Source organism: Dipteris shenzhenensis, chromosome 3 (genome assembly GCF_047967505.1).
Source record: "Dipteris shenzhenensis isolate YYH24624 ecotype China chromosome 3, Dip_SZ_1.0, whole genome shotgun sequence".
Lineage (NCBI taxonomy): Eukaryota > Viridiplantae > Streptophyta > Polypodiopsida > Gleicheniales > Dipteridaceae > Dipteris > Dipteris shenzhenensis.
The window spans coordinates 32117767-32143721 of NC_141598.1; the positions used below are offsets into that span (position 1 = coordinate 32117767).

Here is a 25955-nt window from a genome sequence, read left to right on the forward strand (position 1 = left end):
ACCTTGGAGGACCAGCAGGGCAGAGGTCCGGAGTTCACAGGTATGGCTCAGGCAGAGCAGTCAGCTTGGGACTCTTTCATCTTCGCGACAGGAGGTAGGGACAGTTGGAGAGACCCGTCCTTCCGGCGTTGGCTCGGGAGCCTGAACTTCTCTTGGGGCTTCCGCAGGGAAGGAGGCAGACTTCTGGAGAGGCTTGATAGATTTTATGTCAGTGATTGGGCCATCAGTGGAGGCGGTCAGGCGGGTATAGTTCCAGGGACGACACTTTCCGACCATGCGCCGGTGCTCCTTTCATTAGATTCGGCAGCCCAGACCCTTCCCCCCCGGTCATGCAGGATTCCCGACTCCATTTTCTCGAGGGAGGACGTGCGCAGCAGTATTTGCAGTCTTTGGGACAGAGACTCGGGGGAGTGCGTGGATCTGGTGGACGCAGTTGCGCAGGCTCTGCAGGAGTCCAGCCAGATCTGCCAGTTAGCAGCCCTACAGGTTCGACAGGAATGGTGGAGTAGAGAGAGAGCTCTTCGGAGGGACCTCGCCTCCATTCAGCGACTCCAGCAGGCTTCCCCGGGCTCGGAGGAGCTTCGGATCCAGGCCCTTTGAGCCAGAGCCGCTCAGAGTTTTCCTATCACGCCTCTCTCTCCTTCTGGGCCCGGAAGGGTGACCGGATGTGCAGGGAGTTCTTCAGGACGCATGGCCAGAGAGCTGCAGGTGATCAGCTTCGGAGTCTCAGGACAGCGGATGGTCACATCGTTACGGATCCGGGGGAGGTCCTGGGGTTGGCCACTGACTTCTACAGGACCCTCTTCCAGCAGGAGCCGCTTGCCCCTCGTGCTAGTCGTGCCCGTGAGGAGGTGTGGAGGCACATTCCATCCCTGGTCCAACCTAGCATGCAGGCGACGTTGGCGCCGTTCACCTTGGATGAGATGCTGGAGGCCTTGATGGCTATCGCCGGACAGAAATGCCCAGGAGAGGATGGGCTACCCCGAGCATTCTTCACCTCCTTCTGGGACCAGATCCATCAACCTCTCCTTGCAGCTCTGCAGGGGATTTTCAGTAGCGGTCAGATGCCAGAGAGCCTCTCTTCGGGACTGATTTGCCTCATCCCGAAGGGAGGAGATAGACAGGAGATCCGCCAGTGGCGCCCGATCACTCTCCTTACCACTGCCTACAAAATCCTCGCCAAGATGATCAGTGCCAGAGTTCAGCCTCTACTTCCAGACCTCATTCATGACACTCAGACAGGCTTTGTCCAGGATCGCAGTATCCTGGATAATGTCTTCACCTTTTCAGAGGCGGCGGAGTGGGCTCAGCACAGCGGATCACACCTTGCCATTCTACTTCTCGACTTCGAGAAGGCCTACGATCGCGTGGACTGGTCCTTTCTGGAGGGGACTCTGGAGCGGCTAGGTTTCCCGGCAGGTTGGATTCAGGGTATCTCAGCTTTGTACAGGACAGCGTCTAGCAGGGTCATCATTGGAGGCAGGATGGGTGAGCGCTTTAGCTTGGAGAGATCAGTGCGCCAAGGCTGCCCCCTTGCTCCTTACTTGTTTCTTTTCTTCGCCGAGGCCATGACTTACTACCTTCGGGCGAGGTCTACCGGGATCAGGGGTGTTCGCCTTCCACTCCAGGAGGACACGGAGCTTTTGGACTCGGAGTACGCAGATGATACAGCTCTTTATGTCCAGGACGATGAGAGGATGCTAGAGAGGGTGCGGATGGCCCTGGAGGTCTTCTGCTCGGCTGCTGGTGCGAAAATCAACTGGAACAAATCAGTTGGTTTTCTCACAGACCCTGGGGCGTGTTCTCAGTGGGGGCGATTTCTGGGTTTCAGATGGATTCCACGGGGACAGACAGCTAGATACCTTGGCTTCCAGGTTGGCCTAGACATCACGCCAACTCAGCAGTTTCTCCCGGTGCTAGACTCCATCCGACGGAAGCTGCCTTTCTGGAGCACTGCTAAGCTGTCTCTTGCAGGTCGTGCCCTGGTAGTTAACCAGGTCCTCCTAGCCACGGCTTGGTATGTGGCTTCCTGCTGGTGCTTCTCGAGATCCAGCGTGGCACAGCTCAGGAGGTTGGTTCGGAACTTCCTTTGGTCTGGGGAGGATGGTCTTAGAGATACCAGAGCCAGGGTTGCTTGGCAGACAGTCATTCTTCCGCAGGCTGAGGGTGGCCTGGGGGTTATCAATCCAAAGCTTCAGAGTCAGGCCTTGTTAGGCAAGCTTGTCATCCGCGGTTTGACCCCGGGGGGGCAGACGTGGAAGATGTTACTTCAGCAGGGAGTCGGCTCTTGTGTCCCGCGCCGAGGTGGAGAGTGGCTACCGTCCCTCAGGTGGATCTTCACTTCCGCCCCGCTCACTCAGCCCCGTTCCCCACTCGTTCGTAGCCTCCTCATGGTTTGGAGGCGGCTCCGTCTCAGTCTCATTCAGTCCCCTCCCAGCTGTCAGGAGGAGATCGATCGCCAGCCGCTTATCTGGAACGGTCAGGTCAGAGATGCCGAGGGCCTTCAGTTGGGGGAGAGATCACATATCAGGTGGGACGGCTGGATGAGGGGGCCAGCCCGGTCCCTTCGAGTTTGGAGGGATACGTACAGACATCTGGAGATGGCTGATCTTGCAGACGCAGCTGGAGGTGCACGTGGAGTCCAGGCGAGACGCACGGAGATCGACGGTGCGATCCCAGCTGCTTGGTTGGTTCCACCTGAGCCTCAGGTCCTCATGCCTGGTGACACCCGCTGGCTGGGACAGTTCACCCCCCCACTGGTGGTCGTAGGACGTATGGATGACTCCTCTATCTCCTTCTTCGCGGTTTCAGGGGATGGACGACTCAGGAGAGAGGATGCGCTCATCGACCCCCTACTCCCGTGGCAGAGGGTTAGGGTCGTAGGCCTTTTGGGGAAGGTCTGGCGTACCGACCCTAGCATCGAGCAGGACCAGTTGCAGCTTTGGCGTCTTTGGCTCTGGGAGGGGCGGGCCTTGTCAGAGCTTGATTGGGACCCAGGAGAGTGGTGGTGGCCAGAGATTGTGACAGGACAGGGGCCGACTTCCTTCTTCGCCTACAACACGACTCTGGGCAGGCGAGTTCTCGGGAGGATGCAAAGCCGCCCCCCCACCCAGCGACCCAACTGGTACGCACAGGGTATTTCCAGGTTCTTTTTGCAGGCATTCTGGAAGGCCTTGTGGGAGAGCTGGCGGCCGCGGAAGATCTCATACTTCCTGTGGCTTCTTGCCCACAAAGGTCTTCCAGTGGGGAGCTGGTTGAGGCAGATAGGCCAGGATGGATGCTGTCAGATTTGCCATGCGGATGAGGAGTCACCAAAACACTGCCTGTGGATCTGCACTCGCGCCCAGGAAGTGTGGAGGTGGACTTTCGGGCTTCTTACTCGCGCAGCACCAGAGCTAGGATTGATCACTTGGGGCGCGTTCTGTTGGTGCAGCACCGCACCTGGTCTTCATCACTTATTCGAGGCATGCCAGCAGGACCCCACTTTCCTTATCACACAGGGGACGTGGGGGCCGCTCGAGGATATCCCACAGCACCTAGCAGAGGCTGATACAGGAGTTCGGGAGAGGCAGCCAGTCTGGGAGATTATCAGCAGCATTACAGGGTGGCACATCTGAACCTCGCGCTGCGCGCAGATCCTCGGTGGCACCTCCTTATCGACTGCCCAGATCATGGCGGAGATTTGGAGTGAGATTATTCATACCCTCAGAGGCCAGTGGGACCAGATTCAAGGAGACTCCCGGGCCGGTCAGGAGAAGCGGAGACGCTTCCTCCGGGCTTGGGACACACAGGGCCTCTTCTTCGAGCAGACTACGCAGGGCCTTCGGTGGCACTACTCACCACCCCGATGGCTGTTCATTCACACTCATCATATCCCTCCGTGAGAGTATGATTTATTATGCTACCTTTAGGGCTGCGTCCGGTTTGTGAACGCAGCCCGTCAGCTATAAGCTGACCTCTTGTATCTTGTTCTCGAAGTAATATAATTAGCACTGTTTTTCGGCAAAAAAAAAAAAAATACAGAGACAGTGAAAATATGGCTAGGAGAGGCATGCATCCATCCATCCATATCATCCATCCATATACACTGCTCAAAATCTATGTGATCCTCGGCGATCAATAGTCAAGATGCATCAATATCATGAAGTCTCACAGTAGAAATACGGTCAACTCAGTATCTCGGATGAAACATACAGTGTCATCAAGCGACCTCATGAAATCACGGTGAGCCCGTCTGTACTGAGGGAGTAGAGGTGCTACCCCCCTCTCGAACACTAGGTAATGCTCCAGATGCTCGCTCTGCTAAACTACCTGTAGGAGCCTGGACCGCAGTCGGCTTTAACTGAAAAGCATCAAGGTAAAGCTGTAATATCCCAGGTGAATTTTTCAGTTCACCTTCCTCCATCCATTTCGCATCAAGTGATGGGTAATTTTGAAATTTTACCAAGTAGCGACGGATAACTTTACCCTTGAGCTTTCTATCTTTGTGTGCCAGAATCTGCTCTGGGACCAGAAGTTCATCCTGTTCTTCCACTTCAGGCTGCACCTCATTAGGTAAATCCTCGGAAATATGTCCATGATATTGCTTTCATAAGCTCACATGAAAGGCATTATGTATCTTCCAATCCGGAGGCAACTTCAGCCTGTAAGCTACCTCGTTCATCTTTTCAGAAACCTGGAAAGGACCATAGTAACGCATGTTCAGCTTTGTGTACAACCTTTCCTTGCCTTTCTTATTTTTCAGCCTTGCCTTCTGAAAACGCAGCAAAACCCAATCACCTTCTGTGAATACCAATTTCCTGCGGTGCTTATCTGCTGCTCTTTTCTGCTTGTCCTGACTTCTTTGCAAGGCATATTTGATCTTCTTGTAAGCCTCTTCAAGGCTTTCCACAAAACGATCAGCTTCGAAGATTTTCTCTTTTGTATGCAAAATGGGAGGTATCTTCCTGGCACCTTCCACTATTTCAAAAGATGCTTTACCTGTGGATGTGTGCACCGTATTATTGTAAGCATATTCCAGCAAAGGCAAATAATGCTCCCATTTGCTTTTGTGGTCTGAGACATAGCATTTAAACATATCCAAGATGGTAGATTTTTCCTGCTCCAATTGTCCATCAGACTGAGGGTGAAAAGATGACGAAAAATTCAGCGTAGTGCCCATATTTTCAAATAGCCCTCTCCAAAAGAGGCTGGTCATCCTCGGATCTCTATCACTAACTATGGATTCAGGCATCCCATGATACTTGAAGACATGCTGCAGAAACAATTTGGCCATTTGATCTGCTGTAATTTTCTTTCTTACTGGCACAAAGTGGGCTTGTTTGCTAAACCTGCAAATTATTGTCCACAATCCATCATGTCCAGTAGGAGTACGTGGAAGATCAAACACAAAATCCATAGCTATGCTTTGCCATGGTCTATCCGGAATTGGCAAAGGGTGTAACAACCCAGGTGCCTTATGCCTGTCAAACTTTACTTTCTGACAAACCATGCATGTTCTCACATATTCTTCCACATCTTTCCTCAAAGATGGCCAATAAAAGTATTACTCCACTGCTGTAATTGTTGCTGTAGTTCCCCTATGTCCTGCATATGGAGGAGCATGACTTTCCATTATGACTTTCTGTCGCATCTGATCAGTGACACAGAGTCGTCCATGCATCAAAATGAAACCCTCTTTCAACATATAGTGATCATGCCTTTGACCATCAGAAAGCTGATCATAAATAGTTGAAAAATCAGCATCATTAACATATTGATCTTTCATCACATCTAACACATTGTTGTAAGCAATGCTCACTGCTGAAACACTGGGTTTCTTGGAGACTGCTTCAGGCTGTGGTTTCCTGGAAAGTGCATCAGCCACGACATTTTTATTACCCGGCACATGTACAATTTGAAAATGAAACATTGAGAGGAAGTTAGCCCATCTCATGTGCTTTTCAAATAATTTTCTCTATGTGAGAAAATATCTAAGTGACTGATGATCTGTCTGCACATAAAAATCAGCTCCAAGAAGGTAATGTTTCCATGTGGTCAAAGCATGTATCACTGCTAACATTTCCTTCTCCTATGTCTCATCCATCCTGATATCTTGCTGTTGCTGGGGATGATGATGATATTGATGATGATGCTGAGATTGATATATAGTCGACCACCGACATCACTATGTTGTACTTAGGACTTAGTACTGCCATTCTGCATTTTTGGCATTTTGCATTTTGCATTGGTATGGACGCTCGTTTAGTGGCTCCACTACCACAGCTCGTTGTATCAAGATTTTCACAGTCTCATAGACCCATCGGTCTTTCGAAGACTTTAATAAACTTTCTTTCTTTCTTTCTTTCTTTCTGCAAGTACAATTCAGCATCTTTGAGAACTCTACTCTCATATGCAACCACTCTGCCATCTTGCATCAAAGTGCCTCCTATGCTATTCCCACATGCATCACAAGTTACAGCAAAGGGTTTTGCAAGATCTAGCAAGATAATAACGGGTTCAGAACACAACTTTTACTTCAGGTCTTCAAAAGCTGCATTTTCCTTTGGTCCCCACCGAAACGGTACAGCTTTCTTTTGTAAAGCATGCAAGGGAGAAGCAATTTCTGCAAAGTACTTTATAAACCTCCGATAGTATGAACACGACCCAAGAAAGCTTCTGACTTCATGTAGATTTTTCAAAATTGGCCAACTCCTTATGGCCTCAACTTTTGCAGGATCCATCTTGACTCCATCCTTTGACACTATATGACCGAGAAAATTAATCTCATGCATAAAGAACTCACTTTTCTTGGTGTTTATTAATAGCTTGTGTCTTTTCAACTCTTGCTGTTTCCTATGCTCCTGCTCATTTTTAGAGAACACAATGATGTCATCGAAGAAAGTGCCCACAAACTTTCTGTGTGCTCTAAAAATTCTGTCCATCATTCTATTGAAAGTGGCAGGTGCATTAGTCAAACCAAAAGGCATCACAAGGAACTCATATAAGCCAAATGAAGTGCGGAAGGCAGCCTTGTAGACATCTTCAGGCCGTATTCTTATCTGATGGTATCCACTTTTGAGGTCAATACGACTGAACATTGAGGAACCTTCCAACCGATAGAATCTGTACCAAAATATACAGGTTGCTGCCTCAAATATGGCCGAGGTGGGTGGTTGAGCCACATTTATGGACTGCACATTATTATTTTGAGGAGTAGAAGTACCCAAACCAAGGCCTTGTGCTGGCTGCTCATACTGTTGCACTGGCTGTACTTTTTGTAGCTCTTTCTCAAGTGCTCTTTTGGGTGATTCCTCTCTCTTGGAAGTCACTTTCTGAGTCATTTTTTATGGCTGTCCCTCATGGGAAACTGATGCATTAGTGTGCGGTCCGCCATGAGAAGCTGATGCATGTGTGTACTCACTCTTTCCGTGCTTGTGCTTTCTTGATTTCTTCTTCTTATTGGCATTTGTTTGCACAATATGAGCCAAATTTTGAGCCAGCTGAGTCAAAGCAGTCATTGCACTTGCAAGCTGTGCATTCAACATAGTAGCATCATCTGACTCACTGCTAGAACTAGTATCACCATTGAGCTTAGTTGTAGCTTCATGTGTGGCCTACTCAAAAGGCATTTGTTGTGCTCCCTGCAGCTGCACACTAGCTGGATCATTAAGGCTTTCCTGCCTTCTCCTTTGAGGAGTTGTGGAGCTCTCTTGCTCATGGGTACTCACCATGTTTATGGTTGTAATATTCAGCTGTCAAAAAGTGCAGCAAAGATATCATTCCACCAAACTACCGAGGCCCACCTCTTGAGAAAGAGTGTGTGGTATCCCGGCAATGGAACCAATAAAACCGGCCTCTAATCACTCAGAGGGCAGTGGAACTAAACCTTTACTCACTTCGGCACTTATTTACAACTCACAAAGCATATATCACAACCATTAACCATTGCATGATCACCATTTGGCATTTACTCATTTGTTCACAAACAAAACCACTGAAAAAGGACTGGAGGCTAGAATGCCCCTACTCAACAAACATAGACAAGTGCACCCGATTGGCCCCAAACACCGTGGCGCCCCTTTCGGTATTTCTTTATATTTCACAGTGAAATGATTACAAGTTGCATCTGGGAGACCTTCCCTGCAACTGAGCACGCAGCCCCAATTCACTAAGCCTTCGCAAGGCTTTCAAGCATAGAACACCATCACATAAGTGCACTTAACCCATAGGCTCAATCCAAAGGCATTCTTTTTTCCGAGTGCAATTCCATTGGCTGTCCAGATGCAATCACACTGCACCCCAGCTGAACTCTCTTTGAGTGGTTTCCAGATGGCATTCACAAAGCTTTTCAAAGCTCCAAAATAAAATCAGCAAAGTACCCAACCAAAGAATGACTCATGTAGCACTGCCTGGGCACCTGTGAGTCAAGAAAGAGGCGGCACACGAGGCCAACCAATAGCTTATGGCAAAAAGAAATTGGAGCAGCAAAATCACAACTCACCAAGCCCTGAAAACTCTCACCAAGTCCTCAATCGCCAAGAGGACATAGTAGCCAATGCCCAATTGCATTCTCAGCCAAAGAGGAGTGCAAAGGCATGAAGAAAGAGCATTTACAAGAGCCGACCAGCAAGAATTCCACTAAAAAATGCGAAAAGAAGCACTTCTATCGCGAAGAAATGGGAGTTCTTGGGCTCAAAAGAAGCGTGCTTCAGAGAGGAATGCATTGAGAAGGTTTTGGAGAAGTTTCATCGCCGGAAAGTCCTTCAAAACTGAGAAAAACCAGTCAACCAGCACGTGGGACCACTCGAAATTCAACAGAAAGCTGTAGCTTTGCAAGAGGAGAGGCCCAGGAGGCGGTAGAAGGAAAAAGGTCCAGAAAAAGCCACTTTTGCAAATTCGACCAGCAAAAGAAGTGCTCAGCTCTGCCCGTTCTACCAAATGCACGGAGGGAAAAGCATATGACTACGAAGGGGAGGCAGAGGGGAAGCCATCGGGCCAAACGGAAGTCGAGGAATCCAAACGGGTGAGGAGTTATGAAGAAAAACGGAATTCAGCTGAAGGAGGCTGAAAACCCAGTCCAAAATCTCAACAAAGGGAGAACATGAGAGAGAAAACCACACATGTGAAGTTTAGAAGGCCCAGGAAGGTCCAGGAATGGCAAAGGAGCATGTAGAAGGCACTAGAGCCACCTGGAACTCTAGGGGGGCCACTGAAGATACATGGCCCTCTAGGGGGCCCATTAAAAATGCCACATCATCATTTCCCAACAACCACTCTTTTTAATTCCTTGGAATGCCTTTGGGCCTAGGGATTAATTACGCTTATGTGCTAGGCACCATGCCGCGTTTAATTACACATTATTAAGCCCATGCTTGGACTTTTAAAACCAAAGTTGTCACGGTCTTGTAGTACATTAAAGTGTTGAAAATGGGGAGAGGGTGAGAGACACTCATCACATGATTGGAGACAAGAGCTGAGGCACAATAGCCGATGTTGATAGATGGTTGAATCGTAGCAAGTACATGGCCTCATTTATAGGCAGCAAGTACATGACCTCATTTATAGGCAGCAAGTACATGGCCTCATTTATAGGCTGGGCAAGCCTTATCTTCCCACACTGACACTTCATAGATGAGGTCACACACAAGAGAATCTAGATCCTATAATCTAGGGGAGGAATCACACCTACCACATGAGGTGGCACAAGTGGCCTCAAGACTCTTCACACTCACACAACTGTAGGACACTCCTAGGACTCTAGGACCACACACACTAGGACTCCGATAGTTCCAAAATAAAGTACTTAGAATTTCACGCCCCCGTGACAGAGAGAGGAGTCCCCCGTTGATAAATTGTTTTCTCAGCTTAGTCATATTATTGAACAATCCATTATGACAAAATTAGGGACTAAGAGAGTGCTGAATTTTGGGGATGACGATTTAAGTACCCCCTCAAAGAGAGCTAAATTCCAACCCTGAGAAAGAATAGAATTCCCAAAGTATGATGGAGCAAGAGAGGTAGATAAAGTCCTCAATTGGATTCGCCATTTTGAGCTATATTTTGCCCATCAAGATAAGACCGATCACGAGAAGCTTGTTCTTGCCACACTGCATCTACAGAAGGATGCTTTGATGTGGTGGTCCTTATTACAAATGGGAAAAGAGCCTATTCTTCAATGGTCCAAATTCGTAGAGCAGCTTAAGGCCACTTTCATGCCTCCGAGGCATGAAGAAGAATTGACCTTCCGTTGGGAAAGGTTCAAGCAATTCGAAAACGAGAGTAACGCTGAATTTACAGCTAGGTTTTGAAAACTCTCTTTAGAGTTACCTGAGAAGAGCGAGAATGATAGAAGGAAGAAGTATTTAGCAGCCCTAACCCCGAAAGTGAGGTATGAGGTTGAAATGTTCAACCCAACCACCTTGAAAGACCTCACTAAATTGGCTGAGATTGCTGAGAGGAAATTGAATCCTTGTAAACCCTTCAACAAAGGAAAGGAGAAAGCTATTGTACAAGATGTTAATAGCCAATCACATCCTTGTTAGAAAATACCCAACAGAGGGTACACGCAGCAGAAGACTTATAGTAATGCCCAGGAGCTCACACAGTGTGCGGTGTGGGTGTGGAATCACAGACTTATTTACTTATGTGCATACAATAGGTGTGCAGACTCATCAATAGACAATGAACCAACCAGATAGAGAAACCACCAAAATATATATTTCCGTCCACAACTATGGACACAATACAAAAGAGACAAATCTAGAGTCCCACCAATGATGTGGTCCTCTGATCTTACCACAAGGTCCTTCTCCTATCTGCTGGCTATCTCTAGACTCGAGTCCGCGTGCTCCACCTCGAGCGTAAGTAAACTTTCCGTCTAGAATGATCCTCTCCACCTTGCTGTCTGGAAACCAGCCTAGGTGGGCAGCCTTCTGTAAGCTAAGTCTGCAGCACAAGGTACTTCTCTCTCCTCCTGACTGTAGGCCCAAAGGTAGCCCTGCTGCTGCTCCTTCTGCTGGTGGAATTGCTGCTCCAGATGATGTTAGTGATCTCAGCACCTTGCTGCCCTAGATGACAGCCAAGGTCCCATCCCTTTCCTGGCTAAGTCTGCAGCCCTTCAAGCACCTCTCTATCCTCCCAAATGTAGGACCAGAGGGTGGCTGCCTGCTGCTCCTTTCTGATCTGGATCTGCTGGAAGCTGGATGCTAAATGCCCTGCCAAAGGGCTCCTTTTATAGACCCCAAAGGGGCTGGTAAAAAAACCGACCAGTCTGTGGCTGGTCCAGCCCTATAAGGCACACAACCCAGGGCTTTCTGGCCCAAACTTCCAGGGCCCTTTGGCCCTCCTTTCAAGGCAAATATGCAGCCTATAAAAGGCCTGCCACCTGCCCACTGACAGTCACATTTCCTGCTGCAGATCTGGGCCTGCACTCCCTGCCATGTCTGTGCCTCTGCCAGATCCTCTTCCCGGCCACGTGTTCTGCGCCGTACGGGTTCCTTGTGCTGGCTACTGCTTCGCCTTTTGCTACTGCAGATCCATCCTAGCTCCAAGTACCCACCATCTCTTTGATTCTTGCCCACATGGCATCCAATCAGATGCCCATGTGACAGACACTCAAACCCTAGGTTCACCCCCCCCATGCTCTCCTCATATGGGGGCTTACAGATGGGGAGGTGACCTTTCCAACAATCCTGGATGGATACCATTTCCTTCCATGACTAATGATGAGAAGAAAAAGCTAATTAAGGAGAGTAAATGTTTCGGATGTACGAAACATAAGCCAGGGCATCCATGGCATAAATGTCCTACTCTATTAGCCAAAATTGCCAAAACCAATTCTGTAAAAGGGAAAGGCAAAGCATCCAAGCAAGAGAGTGAGGCTTCCACCTCCTCATCCCAAGACTCTACAGTGAACATAGAACCAAGAGTAAATGCTATCCATTCAGCCAACACTAGTGTATGGATGTGTGAACTAAATAGAGAGTAGGCATATTCATTATAGAGTATGGACAGAGAATAAAGAATTTTCTCCTCCATGTAGAGCGTCTTATGGGATGAATAGGGCTGAAATAGAAGAGTTGAAAAAATAGATTGAAGGTCTATAGTTTCTATAGACTAAGTAGCTCTCCATCGCAAAATCATCTATAGCCAAGGTCCACCTATATATACCTTTGTAAGACTAGAATAAGTCCAATCATACAAATTTAGATTTTTTAATTGTTCTAAAGATAAAAAATCTACACAGAAAATAAAAGAGAAAATGAAAGAGAAGGAAAAAGAGGTAAACAAAAACTTTTATGAAAAACAAAAGGAAGACATACTTAGCAAGCAAGGCAACACTTATGTCGTCATCAGTGCCCAAGCATAAGCAGCTATACTGGGTTTCTAAAGACCCGCGGAGTCTCTTGGGCAAACCCAGTGCTTACTAAAATACGTCAAATAAACAAAAGAGAAAGAAAACAAGAAAAAAAGAAGAAAGGAAGCAGGTGACTAAGCAAAAATGAACAAGCAAGGTCTACCTAGTTCAATTAAACATTTGGGTGAGAGAATCGTTTTAATACTGACCTGTTTGGTGAGAATATGTTTCAGCTTATTGAGCAGGTTACTATAAAGAGATTTCAGCAGCTAAGTATTCAGAAGAGGATTCTGAGCATGAAAAGATACTGAAGAGGCATTGCAGTGGTACTTCTGCATTTTGAATATTCAGCATCTAGAGGAACCAAAACTTGAAGATGGGATTTAAGTTCTGATTCAAAAGAGATTATGTACTACCAACAGAAGACTATTTGCAGATTATTAAGAGGAGAGGCAACTGCAGAAGTAAAAGAGAAGCGAACGCAAGAGAAAGAGACAAGAGAGGATCCAAAAGAGGACTTCTGCCCATTCAAGCAGGAGGGAGGGTCATGACAAGAGAAATCACTAATCTGTGTTTAGACATTAAAACATTATTATATATTATATGCCAATGGTGTAAACATGTACTTGTATTTATATTGGACACCAATCGATTTGTTATGGCGGTGGATCATCTGAGTAGATAGGACTAGTCGAACTCGAGCCACTGCTTTAGACGGCATCGAATTTGGACATGTGACACTTACTCTATTAATAAAATGTGCACACACGTGTCTAGGTCCTAGGGGCAATAGGAAGGGAAGGGTGCATTAAGGTGCATTGAATCGTCGATGCATGGGTCATAGGCTAAGGGTAGGTGTAAATGGAAAGATGGAACGTGAGTGATCTCAAGGGACATTAATGAAAGGGTATCACCCTTTCATTGTGAATCTCGCGTAGCATTTTTGATTCACCTTGCATTCATCCGCCATCTCTCACGCATGTAGGTTAAAAATAGAAACAAGTACTCTCACGAGGGCGCTCTTCCTCATTGGAGGGCCAATCGGCATTCAAATTCTCCATGCATTGCACACATTTGCATTCTTGAGAAGGCTAGTTCTTCACAACAACTCCCTTCGCACCTCTCCACCCAGACCTCACTGCCCCCTCCTAACTACACCTCTCTCTCTCTCTCAGCCCTTCACATCTAGCAACGAATTCACCCTTCTCTCACTCTCTCTCCTTTCTTCTTTCCCAATCCAGAACCACAACCCTTAAACAATGAACCAACTAGCACTTGCAGAGCATGAACATGAGTTTCAAATTTGAGACATACCTTGAGAAAAACAAAGCATATATCACAACCATTAACCATTGCATGATCACCATTTGGCATTTACCCATTTGTTCACAAACAAAACCACTGAAAAAGGGATGGAGGCTAGAATACCCCTGCTCAACAAACATAGACAAGTGCACCCGATTGGCCCCAAACACCGTGGTGCCCCCTTCGGTATTTCTTTATATTTCACAGTGAAATGATTACAAGTTGCATCTGGGAGACCTTCCCTACAACTGAGCACGCGGCTCCAATTCACTAAGCCTTCTTAAGGCTTTCAAGCATAGAACACCATCACATAAGTGCACTTAACCCATAGGCTCAATCCAATTGGCTGTCCAGATGCAATCACATTGCACCCCAGTTGCACTCTCTTTGAGTGGTTTCCAGATGGCATTCACAAAGCTTTTCAAAGCTCCAAAATAAAATCAGCAAAGTATCCAACCAAAGAATGACTCATGTAGCACTGCCTGGGCACCTGTGAGCCAAGAAAGAGGCGGAACACGAGGCCAACCAATAGCTTATGGAAAAAAGAAATTGGAGCAGCAAAATCACAACTCACCAAGCCCTGAAAACTCGAACCAAGTCCTCAATCGCCAAGAGGACATAGTAGCCAATGCCCAATTGCATTCTCAGCCAAAGAGGAGTGCAAAAGCATGAAGAAAGAGCATTTACAAGAGCCGACCAGCAAGAATTCCACTGAAAAATGCAAAAAGAAGCACTTCTGTCGCGAAGAAATGGGAGTTCTTGGGCTCAAAAGAAACGTGCTTCAGAGAGGAATGCATTGAGAAGGTTTTGGAGAAGTTTCATCGCCGGAAAGTCCTCCAAAACTGAGAAAAACCAGTCAACCAGTGCGTGGGACCACTCGAAATTCAACAGAAAGCTCTAGCTTTGCAAGAGGAGAGGCCCAGGAGGCGGTAGAAGCAAAAAGGTCCAGAAAAAGCCTCAGCTCTGCCCATTCTACCAAACGCACGGAGGGAAAATCATATCACTACGAAGGGGAGGCAGAGGGGAAGCCATCGGGCCAAACGAAATCCAAACGGGTGAGGAGTTATGAAGAAAAACGGAATTCAGCTGAAGGAGGTTGAAAAACCAGTCCAAAATCTCAACAAAGGAAGAAGATGAGAGAGAAAACCACACATGTGAAGTTTAGAAGGCCCAGGAAGGTCCAGGAATGACAAAGGAGCATGTAGAAGGCACTAGAGCCACCTGGAACTCTAGGGGGGCCACTGAAGGTACATGGCCCTCTAGGGGGCCCATTAAAAATGCCACATCATCATTTTCCAACAACCACTCTTTTAATTCCTTGGAATGCCTTTGGGCCTAGGGATTAATTACGCTTAGGTGCTAGGCACCATGCCGCATTTAATTACACATTATTAAGCCCATGCTTGGACTTTTAAAACCAAAGTTGTCACGGTCTTGTAGTACTTAGAATTTCACACCCCCGTGACATCTCATCCAAATTTACTCGTAACAGAGATTCCTATCTCAGGAGTTGGTTATGATATCAACTGACACGTCCCCAACACTCCTGAAAACTCTAGCAAACACAAGAACAAACCAAACGTGAGGAATCTGAGCAGATTGCTCTCCACCCAACCCTGAGAACTGAACCTCTTGGCCCCTTATATAGACTCGAGCCCAATGCGCCAAAAATAGCGAAGACCTGTAACTGGTTCGTACCCTTGGCACCCTGCGGGGAGCCTGGACAAAGGATAGCTGCGAGGAAGGAGCTCGCCCCTCTGCCACAGATAACGGGAGTTGGTTCCAGGTTCTATTTTTCCTTGTTCTTTCTTGCTTTGCAGCTTTTTGCAGTGTATGCGTGTTGTGTGCAGTCCTTTCAGGACTCCTACAGGTTCTAGCAAGCACCCAAAGGCAAGGGTGATCTTGTAAAAGGCCTAAGGACAGTGTGGATGCATGTGATAGCCTTGAGGCTGCCTTGAGCTCAGTTTGCCAGTGGTTTGGATGCTTGAATGCCTCTAAGTTGTGTCAGATCAGAAGTGAATGCTTAGTATGCTTAGATGCCTTGAAGACAAGTAGAGGATTTGTAGAGAGGAACAGTGTAGGGTTGAACCCTTGTTGTAAAGCATTTCCATTCAGAAGCATTAAATAAATACTGTAAGGGGCGCCAAGGCATTTGGGGCCAGTGGGTACACTATGTACTATTTTCATTGAGCAGGGGCATTCTAGCCTCACCTTTGTTATTGTTGAAGCTTGTTTCTAAGTTGTGCTAAGTGATTGAAGTGACTGAAGCTTGCATTGTGGCCACTTATGAAGTTTATGACTGAGTAGAAGAAGATCACTGCCTTTTTGTTTATCGAAGGCCGGTTTCAGTGGTTCCCTTGCCGGGATTGTCACCATCTTCCTACAGAGGTGAGCCCTGGTAGTGTTGGGTGAAGGACACCTTCATTGCAATTGCTGCTATAGCCATCAATCTTAGCAAGCATGTCACACCGTGAGAGGTCATTGACCATTTCAGAGCAGGAGGGGCAGGAAGAAGACAGAGCATCAGAGAGCTTTGAAGAGGAGCACAGTACCAGCGGGCGTGATGACCAGCAGGACAGTGGGGCACATCCAGTTTCTCCTGAGCATGTCACGGAGGACTCACAGGATGAGGTAGATGAGGCAGAGGAGCTTGATCCCAATGCACTTTTTCAGCTACGAAAGCAACGTGTAGCGGGAGCCCTGTCAGAGTTGCAACATGCTGTCACGGAGATTATGCAAGCTCCTCCCCCTATGATTGCTTCCCCTGGAAGCAAAAGTCATCTCAGAAGAAACATAAGAAGCATAAGAAGACTCCTAGGCATGTTTCTTTCGGTGGACAGCCATCAGAGATGCCCTCGATCAGCCCTGTAGCGGGTTATGCCAATAACTTTCATTCAGTCAATCAGGGACAGCAAGCCCTTCCTCAGCCCACGATGAATCCAGGATATTTCGGAGGGGGATCAGTTTTTCAGGCAATGGTGGCACCATCCGCAGAGGCACCCGGAATGCCAGGTAGCTTTATGGGCAGCACGCAGCCTAGAATGCAGAATTTCCAGCAACCTATGATGGGTGGAATGCCCCCTGCAAATGCCAATATGATGTACTCAAACATTGGGATGCAGCCTGGAATGCAGACAGGAATGCCTCGGACAATGGGCAATACTTGGAAGATGCCACAGATGTAGGGAGTGGGACCTGGAATGCCAAACCCCACCATGGGTACGGCTGGAATGGTTCAGAATGCAGGAGCAGTGATGCCCCCACCATTTTTACAGCCCCTCCTTTATGACAATCTCACCCCTAAAGGCAAATTGAAAGATTACAAGGAGGGAGGGGCAACTGTCAAGTTTGAGACTTTCAATGGGATGCAGGACAGATTGCAGGCTTTGACATTTGTGCAACAATTTGATGCTGCCTACTCAGGTGGACACTTCACAGAATCCTCCGAACTCCGAAAGGAAGCCACCTTTATGAAGGGCAATGGGCTCCAATGGTTTGTGCAGGCTGAAAATCAGCAAGATTTACAGCCTGATATCCCTCCGATTGATCAGGATATTATGCATAGGGCAGTCGACCAAGAGAGAGCTGAAATTCAGGAGCCCAAAAAGCTTCCCCATTGGCTCCTTGACACTCTAAAAGTAGTAAACAAGATGCTCCTCTGCCAGCCTGAACTAGAGCAGCTGTCAGGAAAGAACATGCTATTTTGGTTGCTTTTGCATTGGTTGCTACAGCATGTAATGAAGAGCCATTATGCCATAAGGATGCCTTTGAAAACGATTGTTGGTTGTAGGCCATGCAAGCTGAATTGGATTCCATCCATCAGAATAATACTTGGGAATTGTGTGACTTGCCTCCTGACAAGAATGCCATTGGGACTAAGTGCGTATACAAGATTAAACGGAAAGCTGATGGTTCCGAGGACCATTACAAAGTCCGTCTTGTTGCTAAGGCCTATGCCAACAACAAGGCATTGACTTTGAGGAGACTTTTGCCCCCAATTCCAGGATCACCACTATCAGGATTGTTATTGCCTTTGTTACCGATTTTCATTGGCAAGTATGGATAAGAGAGAATGTGCTCCAATTCCTCTCACAAGGAGAAGCACACGTGTCTTGTGAGAGCACTCGAAGAGCTAACCGCTGAAAATTTGGTGTGTGAGCCCCAAACGTCTCCCACCATTTCACCCCTTGGTGCATTCTCTGTTCATCCTTCAAATCGCACGAGCAAATGTGCCTAACATGGACTTGTAAATATCCAACTCATCACATAAGGTGCCCTAGCTATCAACATCATACTTCGTGTACCGCTCTATGACATCCATCCACCCATCATGCACCTCCTTGTCACCATCTGGATTTTTCTCTCTCCAAATAGAATGGAGAACAAGAGCTGCCGCATGCAATGGAGAGTACATCATATCCAACCTGTCAACACACAAGGCTCTAACATAAGCCAGCTTTGAGGAGTCAATCCCATCAATAGTTGCTATCATCTCGACTATCTGATCACTGAGCTCATATACAAGTCCCATCGTAGCCCCTTCCCTATCAGCCAGGCGAAGGATCTTCAAAATAGGTGCACAAAGCTTCACAATTTGCATTTTACCAAAATGAAGCACCCAATATAATAGAAGACACATATTGTGCTTTCATAGTGTGTGACACCTTTTTCTTGCAATCATCACTAACAACCATGCAGGGCAATCCATTGTAGACCCTCTCATCCAACAAGTTTGCTAACATGATAAACATGTAAGCAAATCATGTTTGTGCTGGTTTCACCAATTCCTTCTTGCTGAATTTTCTATACATTGCTAACACGGTGCGTTTCGGGGTAACAAATGTCACAATCATGTTAGCATGTACCAACATTGGCTTCACACATTCAAGCTTTCCAATATCCTCAAACAAGAGGTCAAGGCAATGGCATATGCATCTAGTATAGAAAATATGAGGCCACTCTTCCTCCACCATCTCTCCTACAGATGGCCGTACGGTATACTGTACGGAACGCATAGGAAAAAACCATCCGTACACGTACGCACCTAGCTATGGACTCAGAGTCAAATGGATGCTGTGAATGGGACATCACATGGCTCAGAGTCAAATGGATGCTGTGACTGGGACATCACATGACTACACATTGGTCTTGGGATTTGATTTCTCAAGTACGCTATTTGATTGCGGACCTTGCCCGAAAGAGGAGGGGTTGAAATAGACCTTGAGAGCATGGTGCTTGGAGAACTTCAAGATGTTCACCCATCATGAAGGGACATTTGGAGGATGCTGGTACCTAGAGGGCCTGAGTTCAAAGGCGGTACTTGATTGAAGGAAGTGGTGCCATTGGTGCTACCAAGGATGGACCTGTGTACCAAGGTGGTGTGCTTATGCAAAACTGGGAGCCACTGGATTAAAAGCCGGATGCGACATCGTCACTAAAGTGTTCCAGGGCCTTGAAACGGGAGCTACTGGAGTAACTTCATCAATGGGTTGGCATCAGGCCAAGATGTATCGGTGAGAGGGGGTGTTGGAAGTGGTCTGGTCACCTCCCGGCTCAGATGCTGCTGCTCTGCTGCTCCAATCTGTTCCCTGGAGTGCTGCCTGAGTGAATGAAGAATGAGTCCCCAATGGTAACCTTTTATAGGGCTGGAAGCTCCTCAGCCAACCCACCCAGTAGGGGGAAAATAGCCCGATTTGCAGCCCCCCTCCTGGCCAACCTTGTAGTCTGTAACTTCCCCCAACTGGGGGCACATTTGTAGAGGCATGGCTGGCACGTGGCAGGCTGCCACTGGCCGTAGGCAATCCTGCCCATATGAGGACCCAGATCTGGCCCAATCCTGTCCAAGACAAGGTGCCTCTTTACTGCTGCTGCTCCGCACTGTTTTGAGGCTCTGTTCCAGCTCCTGGAGGCCTGCTCTAGGTCCGTACAGTTCCCTGCAGCCCCTCCATACAGATGCTGACGTCAGTGCCACATTATCACAGTGTTTCCTGCCTGTAGTCCCTGTGCAATCATGCTTCAGCCAATCATTGGCAGCCACGTGGCATATCAGTACCTTTGCTGTCCACAATGGCGGCTCTGAATTGCCAGGTATGTTTTTGGACTTGCTGCCAACGTGGCAGCCCATGTGGCAGCCCCATCTTTTGTTATTTTATTGTGAGCATGCTGCCCATGCGGCAGCCACATCACCCGATGGTTCACCCCCCAACGCTCTCCTCAGCTGGGGGCTTACAGATGACCATCTAGGGGTTCTAGTGAGGCTGAAGAGCTGCAGACCTAGCTATAGAAGGGGTCGTAACCATGGCTTCCAGGACAGCAAGGAGGGGGATCACAGCACGAAGATTAAGGTCTACAGAAGCTCATCGAGGAGCACACGGGCTTAGGGATCTAGAAGTGCCACGGAGGTAGTAGGAGGACACCTTTTGGGGTAAGGATGGAGGACCACATTTTGGTGGGACTTTGTACTTCTTTTGTATTGTGTCCAGGTGGACGGATATATATTTTGGTTGCTTCTCTCTCTTGTGAAGCATTGTCTACTTGCTGGCTTGCACATACACATGTTTGTTGAGTACACACAAGTAAAGAAGTTTTGAATTCCGTACCTAAACACTTCCGTATGAATTCTTGGGACGCTCTATCAGTCTTCCATTGTGGGATACCCTCTGTTTGCTTCATTTCTAACACTGAGCTTCTTTGTGGGAGCTCATGGAGCATTTGCATCAATGAGTGGCTGTGGGTCATTAAGAGGGGCTGTCAAGATTATTGAGGTCACCTCCCCACCTGTGAGCCCCCAAATGAGGAGGACTGCGGGAGGTGTACAGCAGCGTGGTTGGGATCTGTGGGAAGCCATGTGGGTAGATCTGAGCACTACCACGCGTGCAGATCAGAAAGTGTAGGCAGAGCTGCAGTAGGTTGTGCACAGGACAGCAAGCTGTACAGAACCTGTACAGCTACAAGACAGGAAGTACAAGGCAATTTCAGAGGCTATACCTGGTCAGGAGCAGATAAGACACATGGCTCCAGCATGTGCAGCATCATGTGGTACAGCAGGTACAGAAGATATAGTGCTGATCAAAGAGACAAGTACTGGTCGGCAGAGCCTAGAGAAGACTGCTACGCAACAATACAGGTCAGCAGAAGATAGAAGACAGGTCGACTAGTATTGCAGGTCCATGTGCACTGGTTGTAACATGCAACGGTTAATAATTGTGTAATTCGCAGCAAGCCCTTAAAGCTTCATGCGAGACGTCTTTGTGTATGCATCAAAGAGAGGTGAGAGAGAGAGAGAAGGGTTAGAGGATAGATCAACAACCGATTGGGTCCGTATACCCACTGAGGGCCCCCTCCCCCAATATAGGGGAGAATTTGCTTTAAACTTGGAGAACTTGAAATACAAAGGACACTCCTCTAAAGCGCACAAAATGCCACTCTGAAGAGAGCAATGTGAACAAGTAGAGCTGACCAGCAGTTCCAGCCACCTCAATGCTGCCACCCCAACGTTGTGGACCACTGTGCGAGGCTAATGATGAGGCTAGTGCTGTCCATGGGCATGCACAGTGACTACATGAGCGAGAGAGATGAACTGAGGTGAATATGAGGATGGAGAGCATAGTAACCAGGGAACGGCGTTCCAACATCTGAAATGTCTGGAACGCCGTTCCGGGAAGCAAGCCAAAACCGGAACAGCCCCAGAACGTCCAAAAAGAAAAGGCTCTTTGAAAGTTTCAAATGGGTCTTTTAGAGCTTATCTAGAAAGTTTAAATCTGTAAAATGTCAGTTTCTTTCATTTTCTAGCATAGTTTTATGTCACATGATGATGTGTCGTGTATGACGTGGCGTTCCAGTTCCCATTCCCCCTTCCCAGAACGTTCCCGTTCCGACACCCAAATTTCCGGAACGTTCCTATTCCCTGGTAACTATGACGGAGAGAGCTGAGATATGGACCTGAGAAACTGAGAAAGGAGCGTGAGAGATGAGAGCTTAAAGGTAAGCTGAGAGATCTGTGAATAAACTGCAAAAGAGCTGCTGAAACAAAACACTCAAACCTCAACTTCTTGCACTCTGAACCCCAGGGTGAAGTGATATGTGGACGTCCTCACTTCAAGATTGCAGTCGTAGTAGATGATGGGGGATTACACCGCCATCCTTCCTTCCATTGGTCGGGCCTTTGGCACAATACTAGAGTCTCCGCCAAACAAAGCAGCCTCGGTCGCGGTGGATGGAGACTCAGACTGGAAGCTTGATGGGGACGAGCTCCGACAGAGGATGGAGATCTCAGGGTTACCAGGAACCAAATTGTATGCCTACCAATGTGTGTGTGTGTCATTTGTCAAGATCGCATGTCATTTAGTTTAAAATTGACCTAAGGTCAAGCCAATGCACTTGTCGAAGCCTTTGTCATTAATCTCAATAGTAATTGTGCAGCAGGTGTCAAAAGCCTCCACATTGAGAGATCCCCCTCTGTTAGTATGGAAGGCTTTCACCTCCACTATCCAACCAATTGATATCACCTAAACAAACACTAGTCCAAAACAATCTACTGAAAAAAGAAACGATAGTGAAAACACACACCCGGGAATTTCAGTTTGGTGATGCTTGCCATTCAGTACCTCCCAAAAGTACCATGATCTTCCGTGCCTCTGTGTAACCCTTGAAGTCATGCTTCCCCAGGTGATTGAGCTCCAGCTCTAGGTATGCTCCTCCATTTCCGCAAGTGGTACAAACCAGTCTTTAGATCCCATGACTGAGCAACAGTTTACATCGTCCACCACTGAGTCTGAATTTGTGCACCATTGTTTGAATTATGCTATGAACACTGTCACCCCTAGATCTGCATACTCTGTCTCAATGTGTCAAGGTGTTGTCACTTACAAGAGTTAATCGATTCCCACATTAGCAGATGCCATGTCTGACTGGTCCTTCTTTCCTTGGTCAGCCTTCTTCTTTCTCCAATCTATAGCAAAATGTCTACGCATTCACAAGTTCTTTCTTTTCTTCTTGTTTTCAAAAGAGTCCCCTCCATTAGAAGAGGCCCCTCCATCATTCTTGGCATCTGTCTTTTCCAACAGCTTCCCCTTTCCAATCCTGCTTTTGGCTATGAGAGCCTTCTCATCACCATCGTCACTTCCGTTGCACAGCTCCATCTAAGCTTCTACCTGAAGCAACAGAGAGCCCAGTTCCTCGACCTGTCTGTTCTCTAACGGGAGAGTCGTCACCAACCCTTGGTAGCTCTCGGAAACTTGCTGACCAGAAGCATGGCCAATTGCTTAGGTCTCCACTTTCAATTTGGAGAAGGGCCGTCCTTGTTGTTGGTCTCCAAGAAGCTAGAGCTAGTCAGACGCTTGGCTCTAAGACCATGTTAGAGAGGAGGATTTCTTGTTGCATCTAGCCCTTATGCAATGTAATAAATAAAGAGTTAAGATCTCACAACAAAAACTAGAATGACAACTCACTGTGTGTGCTTATAGAGAGAAAACACAGATATTCAGCCGAACAAATCTCATAAATAGAGGTAATTTCCAAGTACAAAATATAGCCAAAACAAGCCCTGAGGTAAGCCACCAAGAACAAGCTTTGTTTGCTGATCCCTCTACTACAGACTCCTCCTAAACAAACGACTGTCCCCAGTGGACTTCAGTAGCTGCTCTAAGTTGAGCACTCCCGCACAAGTTCTCTGCAGACGAAGTTGAGTGCTTTGCACCACCTTATGCTCTCCTACAATGTCTGGGTCTGCACCAAGGTGGGCTCTAGATGTCTGGGACTTCTGCTCCTCACCCTGAAATGTGACCTGCAAGGGTGGGACTGCCGGAAAGAATGTCTGACCCCAAAAGGGCCTTTTCATAGGGCTGAATAGCTCCACAGACGTGGCTGACCAGTCAACATACTGACTAACCCAATCTATAAACCAACCGACCAAAAGACAAGTCTAATGACCTGCTGCTAAATCTTTTTGAACCATATGAGAGCACCAATATTCGAATCGTTAATTGAGGCTCACATTCAATACCCTTTTGATAGTATTTGAAATAGTGGATCCCTAGTTGTGTGCATGCTTTGCTTAACCTCACTTTCAAATACTACTTTGGCATAGAGAATCAATCTAGCATGCTTCCATCTTCTTTAGACGAAAGTTCCCATGAAGCAAATTCATTTGATTTCGCTTCACCAGGTTTCGAATAAGCCCACAATGCGTTGGACCGCCTCCATGCAGCTATGCTCATCAATATTTAACCGTAGTCCTGCAAGAGCATTTCTAAGCTTAGAAATAAAGCTGATAGGGCAACGCACCACCTAAGATAGATAGAATTTATCACAATATCAGCAGGCCGCAACATGGATGAAAACTTCACAAGGTGAAATATGCATGTCAGCGCCTATGGCCTAACTATTACCATAGTCTGGTTCCTGAATAAAGTATAGCATGAGGGTAATTTTTCTGTATAAAGTAAATATTTCTTGAATTATTTGGATTTAAAGTCGCTACTGCCTTGGAAAGGCCAAGTGGGAGAACTGGCTGGACAAAACAAGGACAGCTGAACGACTGTTCAAAGTCATACAAGAGACTCAACCAGACAAAACCAAAGAGGTAGCAGCCTCTTGACCATTTGTCGACTCTGCCTCAGAAGGCACTCCAGCAAGAACATACAAGAATGCCCTGCATTGTGAGTGCCTGTAGATCTGCAGACTACAATCTGGACCAGGGCGTGAGAGTGTTATCCATGGATGATTCCTTCACTTTCTGCTTCACCAATTGAGTTTGACGCTGAAGCTCAAGGTACAGTTCCTCCTGAAAGGAGAAAGTTTCCGTTGCTGTCGTCCTCCTCCACCGTACTTGTTGCTTTCATCAGGGCCCATTGTCAGCTGTTCTTCAAGATTGCGCCACGGGGTTGCCTTGGAAACCGCTCTCTTGCTTTCCAAAACGATCCAAGAATTCTGCGATCAAAATTTTGTTGTTTGAAATTATTTTGGCCCCATCACCTGTGTGGATGGGAATTATGCCTCCTAACAACCCTTAGCAAATCGAAACAACCCGTTTTGAATAGCTGCTAGCACACCAAACACACCACCGTGCCTTTGTTTTATAATGTAGCGTTTGCAAATAGCAAACTCTACAAAGCTTTGACAGATAAACTAAGATATCCGCACAGTTTAATCCATAAACTGAGAATGATGGAATCCCAAGGATAATCATATTGAACCAGGGAAAACCAATTTCTCCGGCAAATGGCTCCCTCCAGCCATTTGCTGCAAAAAGTGGACCAAGTATCTCCCCTCTTTCATTCAAGCTCCGACACTAATAAGTCGTTCAAAAAGGGGACACTTGTTAAGTTCCCATATTACGGAACTGGGAAGGCATGCCACAAGCTGAGCATGCAGCGGGTAGGATTCTGTATTCGGAATTTGTCGGGTTTGCAGAGTCATTGCCATGAATGGTTTGACAAGTCAGAATGGATTGGTCATTGCGTATTTCCAAGTGAACTGCTCGTTCTATTACAGGGAATTGCGGGATTCCCAAGAAGATTCAGACAAGAATCTCAGAGCGCAAGACCTCTCTGAAGTCCCTGAAGGTGCAGGGTTGCAAGGAGGTGGCAACTAATAATGCCAGGATGCTACAATAATAACTCCATCCAAGGAAAAGACAGCTACCTTGAATGCAAGCGAACACTGTCGCAGCTGGAGACTGCCATGAGAATTGGTTGTGGCAGGCCGCTTTATAAAACGGTGACAAAACCGGTTCTGGATGCCTGCAAAACTATGAGAAACCCGAACTCGAATAACGGGGGAAGGAAGGGCACTGGGTTCCGGCTCTGGCTCTCCTGCTTTTACAATGAAACTGCTGGATCAAAATCACGTCTCGTCCTCCAAGTAGTTTGCATTGAACAACCGCATTGATTAGTAGTTATACATTTGACACCACATCTGTCTCATCAGTTGGGGTGGTGGCGCAGTTGGCTAGCGCGTAGGTCTCATAGCTCTGAGTGATCCTGAGGTCGAGAGTTCGAGCCTCTCTCACCCCACGTTCTATTTTGCCCTTTTTCAAAATCCTACTTTTTTGGCCTGCCACGGGAGGCTTCCAAAGCGAAAATGCTTATTATTGCTCCACCATTTTCTCCCACTTCTTCTCAACTCTCTCTCTCTCTCCCTCTCTCTCTCACACACACTCAAGCTCTCGATCTCCAAGCCCACATTATCGTGATGCGGCTAATAAATTGCAACCTTGCTCTAACTCCTTTTGGGCAGGCCTTATGAATGACAAAAGTCATTCAACTTGTTTTTTTTCTTTCCCGGGTAAAATAGGTATCTCATATTACAAAAA

The 25955-nt window shown here is 47.2% G+C and overlaps 1 long non-coding RNA gene across 1 annotated transcript in view; it reads right to left on the reverse strand.

Moving 5' to 3' along the window:
* LOC147903669 (uncharacterized) overlaps nucleotides 1-25489 on the reverse strand; it is a 41741-nt gene extending 16252 nt beyond the window's left edge. The window contains exon 1 of the long non-coding RNA XR_015543875.1: nucleotides 25286-25489. This is a non-coding gene — a long non-coding RNA (uncharacterized LOC147903669). The remainder of the gene's footprint in view (nucleotides 1-25285) is intronic.
* Nucleotides 25490-25955: the final 466 nt, after the last annotated feature.